This window comes from Acinonyx jubatus, chromosome E2, assembly GCF_027475565.1.
Source record: "Acinonyx jubatus isolate Ajub_Pintada_27869175 chromosome E2, VMU_Ajub_asm_v1.0, whole genome shotgun sequence".
Lineage (NCBI taxonomy): Eukaryota > Metazoa > Chordata > Mammalia > Carnivora > Felidae > Acinonyx > Acinonyx jubatus.
This window is the reverse complement of record NC_069396.1, coordinates 2711847-2724782: the sequence shown is the minus strand read 5'-3', so window position 1 is coordinate 2724782 and position 12936 is coordinate 2711847. Positions and strand designations below refer to the sequence as shown.

Genomic DNA, 12936 nt, shown 5'->3' with positions numbered 1-12936 from the left:
CCACCCCCCTCCTCCCATCTGAATCCTCCTTTGTTCCACGTGGTCCCCTTCCCCACCCCCGGACAGACATGAGGAAGCCCGGGTCTGGACGCAGCAGAAAATTCCCCGGATTGCAACGGCATCACACTTTCCCCTCCCAAGCCAGGCTGAAGAGAAGGACACTGTGAGTCACAGCCCTGCCTGTCCCTGACCAGGCTGGCCAAGGGCCCTCCCTTGTGTGAAAAGCCAAGGAGGCAGCTTCAGACTTTCCTGCCACATCACCGGCCCCCGTGTCTGCCCTGCGTCCACAGATCGCTGGAGGCTCAGCCGGTGAGGGCTCTGCATTTCCACGTTCGTTCCTCAGGGCAGCCCCAGGAGACGCGGCCACTGTTACTGAAACTGTAAACAGATGAGATAAACAACTTGCCTAGGGTCCTCGCCTAGGGAGCCGAGGGGGCAGGACACCATCCGTGCACCCCTCCTGAACATCGCCCGGAGCCCCCCACCACCCCCCCCCCCGTTCTGGCCAGCTCCGCTTCTGGGGGCGGTGCATGCAGCGGGGGCAGGATTTCGTGGGGGGCAGAATTTAGGAAGGGCTCAGCCGGGTGGTTCTCGCTAGGGGCCCTCCTCTGGATGCCGTCAAATGTCCACAGCTGGCGGACGGGCGCCCAAGATGTCACACGCACACGGCGTCACCTGGAACCTCGGCAGGGCTGTGCTTGGGAGCCTGAACACGGCCCGTCCGTGCGGCCGGGACTCTGTGCTGCGTGGGGGATGCCTCCCACGGGGGAGCGTCCCCGGAGACCCAGGAGGAAGCACCAGCTCCCCTGTGATCTATTCTCGTGAACCACAGGTCACTCCTGCAGCCGTCCGCTGGTCAGGCGCGGCACCCAGGCCAGCCCAGGCTCAGGAGCAGGGGGACCGGGATAGCAGGCGCCGCTCTGTGGGAGGAGCGTGTGGGAGGGAGGCACGCCATGGCCAAGTCTGTCTGAAAAGGACGACGACGGGGCACCTCGGGGGTAGTCGATCAGGAGTCCGACTCTTGATGTTGGCTCAGGTCATTTTGTCACGGTGGTGAGATCGACTCCCACGTCGAGCTCTGTGCTGACAGCATGGAGCCTGCTTGGGATTCTCTCTCTCTCTCTCTCTCTCTCTCTCTCTCTCTCTGCCCACTCCCCACTCATGTGCTCTCTCTCAAAATAAATTTAAAAACTTAAAAAAAAAAAAAAAGGAAGATGGAATGTGCCAGCGTGTCCCCCTCCTCAGGACATTTTGCATTTTCAGCGTGATCTGTCGTCATCAGGTGAAAACTAATTCCTTTGGAAATACCGCCTGGCCTTCACTGCCCTGCCCCCGGCTGCGGTTGCCCCTGGGCCTCTCGCCCTTTCCTGCGGTGTGTGGGAGGGCACAGCCCTCTGCCCGGAGCTCTGCCACACCCTCCCACAGGATCAGAGCGTTCTGCAGAATTCCTGTGATGAGCAAGGGTAATGAAGAGAATACCTAACATTTCTGGGAGATTTTTTAATGGAAACAGCCAAGGGCTGAGAACTTTATACTATATCCTCTCATTTAATTCTCCGTGAAGCGATATTTCCAGTCTGGGAGGCTGAATGATGGGCCCGAGATGATCTAATTGATAAGCGGGGGGTAAGTATGGCTTTGTAAGGGGATTTATTGCAAGGACTTGGGAACTGGCTCCCGTAACTGTGAGGACTGGCTAAGCTAGTCTGGGGTTCACTGGACGGGTGGACAGGAAGTGGCCTCTGAGAGCCCTAAGTCCCTGGGCCAGAGTGGCGTCATCCATGCGTGGCGGGACCCCCTCTCCCTCTCTCCACCTGTCTGTCTCTGTCTCTGTGCGTCTCTCTCTGTCTCAGCCTAAGTCCTTCTTTGAAGGCATCTGACGCCTGCCACACGGCTGGGAGTCAGTGCAGGTTTAAGAGCACGCCTGTGTCACCCGAAGCGCTGTTGCAGTGCCCGGGAGCACGCCCCGGACGCCCACCTGTGCCCGGGTCACACCACCAGGCTGCACGTGGGCTTTTCTACACCCTTGTCCGGTGGGTCTGTTATTCCCCTTTACAGAAGACGGGACAGACTTGAGAAAGCCAAGAGGAACCTGACTTCACAGACACTTCCCTCAGGAAGCAAAGGTGCGGGTGGTCTCAGGGCGGGTCCGGGCTGCTCCCGGAGGCGAGCGCCGGGGTCATCAACACGGTGGCGCCCCAAGCCCCCAGCCCTAGCTCCCCCCACGCAGCGTCCTCTCAGCGTGGGAGCTGACCGTGGCCGGCTCCTCTCTGCACCTAGCACGCGTTGGTAGGGCCACGAGTAAGGAGGTCCTGCCGGCTTTTGAACTCCACCAAAGCACGGTGTTGGCGCATCTGTTTTTGCGACTGGCTCCTTTCGCTCAGCGCTAGCTTCTGTGTTCACCAGCTTCACTCTCACAAGACGGTGCCACTGCCATCGCCTCGTGTTACTGTTCCAGCTCGGGGCACTTAGACACAATGCTGCTGGGACACACCTAGGAACCGAGGGACCCAGTCACAGGATGAGCCCAGCTTCCACATCTGGACAGTTCCAAACCGCTTCTCCAAGAGCCACCCTGGTCAGCGTATCTCCATCTCTGTGCTGCAATCAGCCTCCGTGTCACGTCTACCCATCGGTCCAATTTGTGTCCTCAGACCCAGAGACCCTTCCGTCCCCACCCTCCTCCCCGACAGATGGCAGAGCGTTCGGAGTGTAACAGGTGCGCGACAAGACATCTGCTGCATGCATTGACGGAGGACTTCAGTTTGAAAGGAGTGTGTCCATTCTCTTGAAATGGATGTTCAAATTCTTTCGGCCAGAGCCCCGCTACCGAGCGAGGTGTCTTCATGTAAATTCGGTAAGATAACACCTCCTCTGGGTGGGCAAGTTGCAGAAAGTCACCCCATTCCAGAAGCAGCGGTCCCAGGCTGGCGTCGGCCCCCCCTGGCCCGGCGCCCTGGTCAAGTACCCACCTGGGTACAGCCCTGAGCAGAGGCCCCACAGTCACCTGCTCCGTGTGATCTCCGGGCTCATTCCGTTCATCAACGTTCCTCATTCAGACAGCAACACCTAGAAGTACCGTAATGCTCAAAATCTTCCCAGTTCCCAAGAAAGCAAGTTTTCCAAACCACGGGTACAGGGACACGGAGTTTAAAAATCATACGAGACTTTCGTTCATCTGTGTGCTTTAAGGAAATGACAGTCGTGGACAAGTCCAGCCAAGGACGTCCCTGACCCTGCACTTAAGGCTGAGCTTAATTCTAAACCCCGGCACCCCCTTCTGGCTTCTGTTCTGGAGGCTCCGGCCAGCTTCCCAGGCTGGCCACACAGCGACACGCAGCTCCACGAAGACCCATTCCCCCCAGAGCCCCCCGCTGCAGGAACACCGCAACCCTGGCACGCCATTTCCAGAAGAGAGGATTTGACCCAGCAGCTGGCAGTTAACCGGCTCGGTTCACCCAGCTTGCAGCATAGCGCAGTCGACACCCGTAGGCAGCCCTTGGGCTGGCGGGGCCACGCAGAGTCGACGGGCATGAGTGGAACTGCTTAGCGGACAAGGGTCGCCCTGGGCAGCCTGAGGCGTGCCAGCGCTGGGATGGCCTTTCACTGCTGCAGAGTGCAGGCTCGTGACGAGGTCTGGGCTGCCCTCCCATGCCTCCTACCAAATTATTTCTTTTATTATGCTCATTTCATTGATGATGTCATGACATGGCCCATCAACCCTTAATTAAAACCATGGCTGCAACGTTCGCTCCCTTTAAACCGTGACAAGCCAGGGCTTTGGAGCGGCCCCTTCCGAGTCACAGATGCTTGGGAGAAACAGTCGTGGGTTTCCAGAAGGAATCGAGAGGTTCTCAGAGGTGCTGGGGCAGGAGGGACTCGGGGCATTAGGTGCTGGATGGGTCCCTCAGAACGCACACGTTCTTGGAAACAGAGTCATTGCAAATGTTATTAGTTAGGATGAGGTCACACGGGGGCAGCGCGGACCCTAATCGAATATGACTGGGGTCCATATGGGGGGGGCTGCTGGGGAGGACAGAGATACAGAGACGGGGATGGACGGCCCTGCCGACACCTCGATTCCCGGCTTCCAGAACGTGAGACTGCGAGCGTGTGTTGTCTCAGACGGCGGGTTTGTGCTGCCCGCAAACTAACACATTGGCTCAGGGCTCCCCGAAGCCGTGGGGGGTCCAGGTCTCACCAGGATGTCTGTGGCTTGGTGACAAGCTGGAGGCGATGGTTACGACACGTGGGCTCAAAGGGTTCCAGGGTGTGTGCAGGTGTGAGCACGCCTGCACGTGTGAGAGACGAGCACACGTGTGCATGAGTGTGCACACCTGTGTGTGACAGTGTGCAGGTGAGCGTGTACGAGTGGGTGTGTGTAAGACAGATGAGTGTGTCTGTCCGTGTGTAGGCATGTGAATGTGTGAGTGTGAGACAGACGTGTGTGATTGCTGTGCATGTATGTGTGTGTGCACATCTGTGTGTATGTGTGCGGCAGTATGTAGGTGTGTGTGTGTGAGACAGATGTGTGAGTGTGTACGAATGAGTGTATGTCTGCGTGAGACAGATGAGTGTGTGTGACAGTGTGTGTCTGTGAGAGATACGTGTGTGTGTGTGTGTGTGTGTGTGTGTAAGATGGGCAATGTGTGCGAGCGTATGCAGGAGTGTGTGTGAGACCAGCACATGTGTGTGACAGACACGTGTGTGTGCGTGTGTGTAGGTGAGTGTGTGTGCATGTCTGTGTGTATGTGTGTGAGACGTGTGTACAAGAGTGTAAGAGTGTGTGTGAGAACGCACACAGTTGTCCCCCACGAGGAAAGCAACACGGGCCACGACCTTGTTTCACGAACATGAGGTTTTCCCTCGTCTTTCTGGGCCCCTCATGGTTGTTTTTCATTTTAAAGGTTTCTCATCGAAGAGTCTTTTTTTCCTTCCCGTTGTCTTTTTTGTCACTGTGGTAAAATATCCACGCCATAAAATTTGCCTTTTTGACCATAAGGGTGTGCGATCCAGGGGCATCACGCACATTCACCGCTGGCGCTCCCCTCCGCAGCCCCCCACACCCGCCACCCGCTCCCCCTGGGCCCGAGGGCCAAGAGGCACCAGGGAGGAGTGCTCCGACCCGGGGCCACATCTCCGTCTGGGAGCGGTCGTGCCTCAGACCCTCGCTCCAGCCCAGACTTCAGGACAGTCCCGGGCGGCGGACTCAGCCTCACCCACGACGTGTTCACCGCATCCGAGGTCGGAGGGCACGGCACGGGACTTAGAGCAACCCCCGGCTCACAATTCCACAGACAACTGCGCACCGTGCGGGCTGAAAGGCCAGCCAGGACAGAAGCCAGCCTCCACGTACGTCTGCTAAAGTGTCGTTCTGTTCTGTTTTGTTTTTTAAGAAAAGCATAAACAATGTAAAAAGCGTGTCTCACGCCTGGTAAAATTCTCGTCACTTTGCTTAGTGACATGAATCCAGTGAGAGCAGCTTTCAAGGACGCCAGCGCGCTTAATGACTTAAGATAAATGGAGCCAGTTTAGGGAAGAAAGAAAATTGGATGTTTTAGACACCAAAACCCCCCAAATTCTTGTCCCAGGAAATCAGTGACCCCTGTGGACGGGCAGCTGGAAAACAGGGTCACTCTCAGCGGGGGAATGAGAACAAGGTCTCTATTACAAAGAAAGCATGGGCGTAAGGGAATACCAATTGGTAACAATTAGAGACGGATCAGATAGGTGGGGGAAAGTTCAGATCCCCTCTGGGGTATATTTATATATCCTCCCCAGAGCAGAAGGCTCGTTAACCTGTGACTGGCTATCGGCTTCCCCCATCAGTGACCTGCTCCAGTCTCTCTGCAAGGAATTTCAACTGTGCATGACTTTACTCAACATCATTTGTGACTCTGTCACAGGGGACGCATTTTCCCCGACCCTCGGAAGCATTGCAAACGCGTGGCCCCCAGGACCCAGGCGGACGCTGTGCACTCGTGAAGCGGCTAAGGAGCAGGCAATAGGGGGTGGTGGGGTCTGCGGCAAACTGAGAGCCCAGACCTTGCCTGAAGCGACAGTCACGGCTGAGCTCCGGACCCTCATTTCTAGACAGGAACACGGGCCCAGGGTGGCCAGATCTGCTGAGTTTATCAAAAGCCACAGGATACCAGCATTTATATGTGAAATGTCCCATTTTCAAAGCATCACGGGCCAAAAAAAGAAAAAAAAAGGAGAAGCATCCTGCTGCCGTTGAAGGTCCTGTTCTAAAGTCACAGGAAATGAAGTGATTTCTCGCTATGCATGGACCACAGCCCCTCTTCCCCCATGAAGGGTGGCCTTCGGTGCTGGGCAAAATACAGACGTGCGGCCTGCCCAGTGGTGCCTTCTAGCTGGGCCCAAGAGCGTCCAAACGCTACACCTTTGCCTGGTCTGTGCCTCATTCCAGGAGGCCGTCCCTGACCCTTGCCAAATGCAAGTGGAGTTCAAGGTCACCAGGGAGGTGGTCTTCCTGATTTGTGAGGAGCCTGTCCGTGGCTGTGCGAGTAGGGTTCGGGCCTGGCTGCCAGCCAGCCCACCCGCCAAAGAGCTCAGCATTCCCTCGTCTGGCCCTTCCCCATGGTGGCTTCCCTCATTCACGAACGAGGAGGTGACCCCTGCCCTTTGTGTGCCAGACGATACGGTTGTTAACTTTCTGAGGTTGACGCCTTCGACCTAAAGCACCGTTCTCGGCACAGACTCACCTGGCGAAGCTGATACAGGGGTGATGCTCCGACCGTGGGAGCATTTATGAAGCTCCTGCTGAGATCACTGGCCCTCAAACTCGGGCACCTCCGTGAAATCCCCTTAGCCGACCAGCACACCCCCCTCAAGATGTCTCTTTGTTTCTGCTCATTTGATACTCGGGACCAAAACAAAGTCAATTAGAGATGACCCCTTGAGGTCAGGGACCACATTTCAGCACCTCCAACAGCATATGGTTCAGGGAACGTTGGTGACGGGGCCTCCACTCTCAGAGTGACCAGGGTCACCAGCCTGGAGCTCTCGTGAGGTGGGAACCGTCAGTCGGCTGCCTGGTTAATGAGCTAACGGGCTCTCCCTCCAGAGAGGCCCGAACCCGGAACCCACACGGGTGCAGAAGGGGCAGGACTAGGGCAGGGTCCTCTCGCCACAGAAAAAGACTGCACTCACCAGAGTTGTCCCCTCAGCTCCGGGATGGAAACATCTCCACTGAGTACGGGCTCCAGCCACTTCCTGATGCATCAGCGCGTGTGATGTGATTCACGTGAGCAAACAGCGCGAACCCAAGTAACGGGACCGGCCTCGGCGTTCAGAAGTTAATCCGCGTAAGCCGCAGCAGTTGATAACCATGACGTTCTGGAAATCAGACACCGTAGATCATCACACAGCGATGTCAAGCGGCAGGTTGTGGCCTGACCTCTCCCCAGTCCCTGGGTTCAAATCCCACAGGCTGACTCTTGTTCTAGATTTTTTTTTTTTTTCACTTTGTGGTGGCACACAGTCTAACCTCCACTTTGCCTCGTCCCCTTAAGGCCAGGGTCACCTTTCAGCAAGACAGAGGACACACTGCAAGTGGCTGGTATTTATTTTTCTGTTGTCGTTTCCAGTTTACTTCGCAAAACTTGATCTTAAAGGAAGGAACGAACAGTACTTAACTCTTTCCAGGTTTTTTTTTTTTTTCCCCCAGAGAAAACACCAGTCAGGGTAAGAGAGTCAGGGGTGTGAAGTGCGGAGTAACATGCTTTTTTAATGTTTATTTACTTTTGGGACAGAGAGAGACAGAGCATGAACGGGGGAGGGGCAGAGAGAGGGGGAGACACAGAATCGGAAGCAGGCTCCAGGCTCTGAGCTGTCAGCCCAGAGCCCGACGCGGGGCTCGAACTCACGGACCGCGAGATCGTGACCTGAGCTGAAGTCGGACGCTTAACCGACTGAGCCACCCAGGCGCCCTGTAACATGCTTTTTTAAAAGACAGATTACACCCATCCTCGGGCACGTGACACGAAAACCGTGCAGCTAAAGCAAACAAAACAGGACAGCAATGTCCCATCTCTTTGGCTGCGGGGATAACGGATCTAGGTCAGCCGGCTCTGCAGGCGTGCCTCGTGGCCACTTTGCATAAAGCAAATCTCGCCTGCCTCCTTTGCCTTCTCTTCTCCCCGCCAACTTCAAAAGCTCGAGTGAATCCTCTCCCAGAAGGGGTAAAATTCCCAGAGTGACAGATCCAAAGGACAAAAGCTGCTTGAGGTCGAAGGCAAAAAGAAAACAGTCTCTCATCTGATTAATGGTTTGAATTTAATTAGTGGGAAAAAGCTCCAATCAGACAGTTGGTGACTTGGTCGGGCCCCAGGTCCCTTCTTGCAAAATTGCAAAACAGCGGAAGGGTCGCCGGTCTGGGAAGGCCGACCTTTTGGAGATGCCCACTGTTTGTGTGCTGGTCTAACCGGTGGGTTAAATAGGGGTTGACACAGGCGGGTTGGTGGTGTTCCAAGCCAGTGGTGAAAAGGGTGGTTTTAGAGTTGTAAATTCTGAGGTTTTTGCAAATGAAATAGAGTTTTGGAAATATGGCAGCAGCACATTCTGACCCTCTGACCCTATCGCTGCCCTAGGAAATGGGAAGGGTGGAGGTATAGACCTTCTAGGCAGTCTGGATTTAAATACTTAGAGCTGTAAAGGGTGAGAGTGGGCAGGGATATTGCCTTTCCAGGATTAAGTTAGGTTATTTGAAATAGCCCCCACATCGTTCGTTCGTTCGTTCGTTCGTTCATTCGTTCCACAAGCACTCAATGCTATTGGTGAGGTCACTGGGTGCGATATCAGGGGCGAGCAATTCAAAGTCGTCCCGGGACAGCACGAGGGTCCGGGGAGGACAGTGACTCAGCCGAGATCACACCCATGTGTGCAGCTGTGTCTGGATGAGCATCTTGTTTCCTGAAGCCCAGAGACCACCCCCATCATACAGGGTTTCCCCAACGGCACCCCACCTGAGAAATGGGCACCCCAGGACTGCAAGATGGGTGAACGGGTAATTGTATTTAAAAGGGTTGTATTTCAGACTTGTTTCTCCTCCTGCCTACACCTTGGAATTACCTGGAGGGCTTTAAAGAAAAAATAAGTAAATAAAACAAAGGAGGTGCCTGCCCTCTTTCCAGACGGATCGAGGCAGAACCACTTGGAGCTGGCGTTTACACTCTGGTCCTTCTCAAGAGCTCTCCACGAGCCTGGTGGCCACGATGGGGTGCAGGCTGACCAGTGACCCAGCGAGCTCCAACAAGGGTTTGCTCTGGGCCGAAGACAAGTCCCAGGCCCTCTGGTCACCTGGCCTCTGAGCAGCGCCCCAGTGGGGAGCACAGCTCTCTGTTCTCTGGGTCTACAAGTAAAGCCCTGGGCCCCCGACACCCCCCTCCCCCTCCCCCGCTCCCAGACCGGTCCCTTCCCCACCCCCTGAATCGGTCCCCTGTCCCCACCCAAAGGCCCCTGGCACCCCCCTGGCTCCCCTAGCTTCTTTCACACCTTCGTGCTGACCTTCCTCCATGCCATCTAGGCTTCTCAGTGATGGCAAAGCCCTCTGAGCCCCTCCCCACCCCCAGTTTGGATTTCCATTTCCTGATTGTTTTCAATCCTAGGACTTTCCCTACATTATGAAACAGATGTCAGAAAGGCACAACAGTTCCGTGTCTACGGTTTGGAAAATAGAGTTTTCATCGTTTATCCCTGTGAATATTCAAATAGGAACTGGTTCCTGTGCATTCTAAGTGTGCTCCCCATACAAATTCTCTACCCTTAGTCACGGCTTCAAACAAAAGCGTGTAGCATACTGTGGCTCAAAAAAGACCCTCAGCAAATACTGGCTGGCCGGACGGCTGGATGGACAGACAGATGGGTAAATTCCTGAGAGCCTACATTCCGAGGGCACATGGATCTGGATTTGAATCCTGATTGAGCCACTTACTTTACTAACTGGTGATAGATTCCACGATGATCTGAGCCTTGGGTGAGGAGGCTCAACTTTAGAGGATGTTGGTGAAGATTTAATTAGATCATCTTCATAAGAGTCCAGCAGAGTGCCTGACCCAAAGGAAATGACCAGTTTTCCAAGCTGAAAGACCCACGAATAGCTTCAGAGTTCGGTATAAATATGGTTTAAGTAATAATGATAATTTTTTATACCAAAAGGATCATTCATATTTCGTATACGGTTCTACAGTTTTCTTTGTTCCTTAACAGTATATTTCACCCACACTATCTTATTCACAACCTGTCATCCTCATAATTTCACAAGCATATGTCATTTGTAGATGTTTTCTTAATATTTCACCACATGAATATTCCACAGGATCAGTGGACTTCAGGCTGTTTCTAACGTCTTGTAATTCTAGATTCAGTGACGATCCCTGAACACGTATCTTCAGATTCATTTTGGTGGGGGGGGGGCAATTGCTGGGAGTGGAATTTCTAGGTAAAACTGATAAATGGATAAGATGACAATTTGACAAAAAGTGCCAGATTGGCTCTTCAAAACGCATACCAATCTACGTCCCAACACCCCAACTAACTTGGACTATCTTCTAAATCTTGGACACTCTGGCAGACAAAAATCAAGTCTCCTTTTTCAACTGCGCGCCTGTGTTTGATTACCAATGACAGTCGGCACATTTTGCACGTAGATTGGCCACGTGTACAGTGTTTATGTGAAATGCTCATGTCCCGTCCCGTGCTCATTTTTTTAAGTTGTTTATACTTTCATACTGATACTGAGACATAATTTTATAATGTGGCTCTTACTCATACATCCTCCGCCATATGTATTGCAAATTCCCAGGTTCGGAGCTACCTCTCAATCTTCTATCACACACCTCCATAAGATATGGTGTAGATTACTCTGTCTTCTTTAACAGAGGCCATCGAACACAATTTAACTTCTTATCGATGACCCACAGCCTGGCCCGTCTTTGTGTGCTCCCAAAGTTTGTCCAAATGTTTGCCTTCTCATTAAATGGCCTCACTTTGCCACACTTCTGATTCCTTTTCTCTTGGTATTAAAAATTATGTTCTTCCCAGGTTCCTAAATGTACTTCTCTCTACCAGCTACTGCTGAGGAATCCACCGAGTCTGTTAGAGTCGTGTCTAAAGTAGGAGTCACCGGGTCACAGATGAGACCCTGTGCGCCCTCTTACTTAGAAACCATGCAAACGCTGCAGCAACAGGTCCCCAATTCTCATTTGGTATTTCCTTGCTGATCCTGGTTGCTTTTCAGCTAGCTAAGAGTCCTATTTGAAACCCCAGTTAAGTGAGGGATTCCTATATACCGGAGACCCCTAAATAGAAGCTGGTGAGTATGTCCTCTTTCTCGCGGATTGATCGGCTGTCAGACCTTAGACTTCATTTAGCCCACACCCGCCCTTTCCAGCCTTTGAAACCCTTTAACAATGTTTCCAGCCAAGTGGTCATCTAAGCCTCAGAACAATTCCCGTGGGGACAGACCTTTCTTTAACCAGGGTATTCCATTTTGGATGGCTGTCATTATTCAAACAATACATGGAAGGTGACTCCCCAGAATATCCACCCCTCGGTCCTGGGTCTGCCTCTGGCTGGCCTGCATCTGCCTTCTCCATGATCAGACCAACGACTGCTGTGTAGTCTGCATCGATCTCCCTTGGTGGGCCTGCACCGTCCCCCCACCAAAAGCACCCCCTTCCGCCCTAGGGATAAACACAGGGCTTTCCAAATCCCACCGGGAACGTGGGGCCAGCCTGGGAGTTCCACAAACTGAGCTGCTCTGAGCTCAAAGAGGCACCAGACCCGAGGGGCGCCGAGCTCTGGGTGAGGTCATCACTGTTCTAGTCCCATTTAGCCTTCCCCAAACACTGCGAGAAACCTGCCCACCAGGCAAGTCGATATTAAATGTCAGCCTAAAAGGGCTCTAAATCAAGGCAGGTTAGGTATTTAAGCTTCCTAAATCTTGGCTGCTGCTTCCAACGCTGGCAACTGGCTACCCTTTCCTTCAGAGAGCTTCTGATGGTTTTGGCAACGTCTTCGACTGTGGCTCCAACGTCAACTCTTCTTGAACCCCCCCAAAAGGAAAGAAATATGCACCGAGCAGGTATTTGTTTTTGTTCAACACTCTGGTCACTCAGAAAGGAGAATTCAGGCCTGTGCGCCCAGATGTTTCCCTTGAGGAGGGCCTGACTCCACCAGCCACCCAGCACCGGCGGCCGCCATGGGGGTCCTGAGGCCAAAGGCCTGGCCCACGTGACGTTCTGGCAGAGGACAGGCTTTGCTCAGCTTGAGGCAGGCATCCTGAGTCCCAACCCCATGCAGGGCAGAGCAGGGCAGAGGAGGATGAGGAACACACCACTGGGGAACTCGTTTGATTGGCCAAACCCAGGGACCACCCTAGGTTAAAAAAAATTACTGAATACCTACAGTCTTGGGCAAGAACACGAGTGCCTGGAGCGCCCCTTCTTGGGCCTTGTAGAATTTTCTCATCTGTAGGTGAGTAGCCTGGACCAGAAAATCTCGAAAATCCCCATCAAACCCAATATTTTTAGAGACAAGTGGGTTATTGGGGGTGGGGGGATGGGCACCAGCCCGTGTCTGCTGCCTTCACTCTCCTGGACAGTGTGTGGACCCAGTGTGCAGGGGAGATGGAACTCCTCAGGTAGGGATGCCTGCAGGCCCTCGGGAGGCTGCCTCAATCGTTGCCAGCAGCTCCAGCCCTGTCATCACCTAGCACTTGGGGACATTTAGATGTAGCTAACGTTCAGGATGGTTCATGGTCCCGTTCGAGGGGACACACCATCTCTCACTCCGTGAACATAAAGATTGTGTTCCATGGTGACTATTTGGGTTTTCGTCTTGACAACCCCCTTTGCATCAAACCCCCCATCCCTTCTCCATTAGCACACGGGTACACGCAGACTACGAGCAGCG

At 53.7% G+C, this 12936-nt stretch overlaps 1 long non-coding RNA gene across 1 annotated transcript in view; it reads right to left on the bottom strand.

Annotated features, from left to right (window-relative positions):
* The window catches only part of LOC113604387 (uncharacterized), a 364860-nt gene that overhangs the window by 161708 nt on the left and 190216 nt on the right, over window positions 1-12936 (bottom strand). Inside the window, exon 5 of the long non-coding RNA XR_003426303.2 lies at window positions 7174-7359. This is a non-coding gene — a long non-coding RNA (uncharacterized LOC113604387). The remainder of the gene's footprint in view (window positions 1-7173; window positions 7360-12936) is intronic.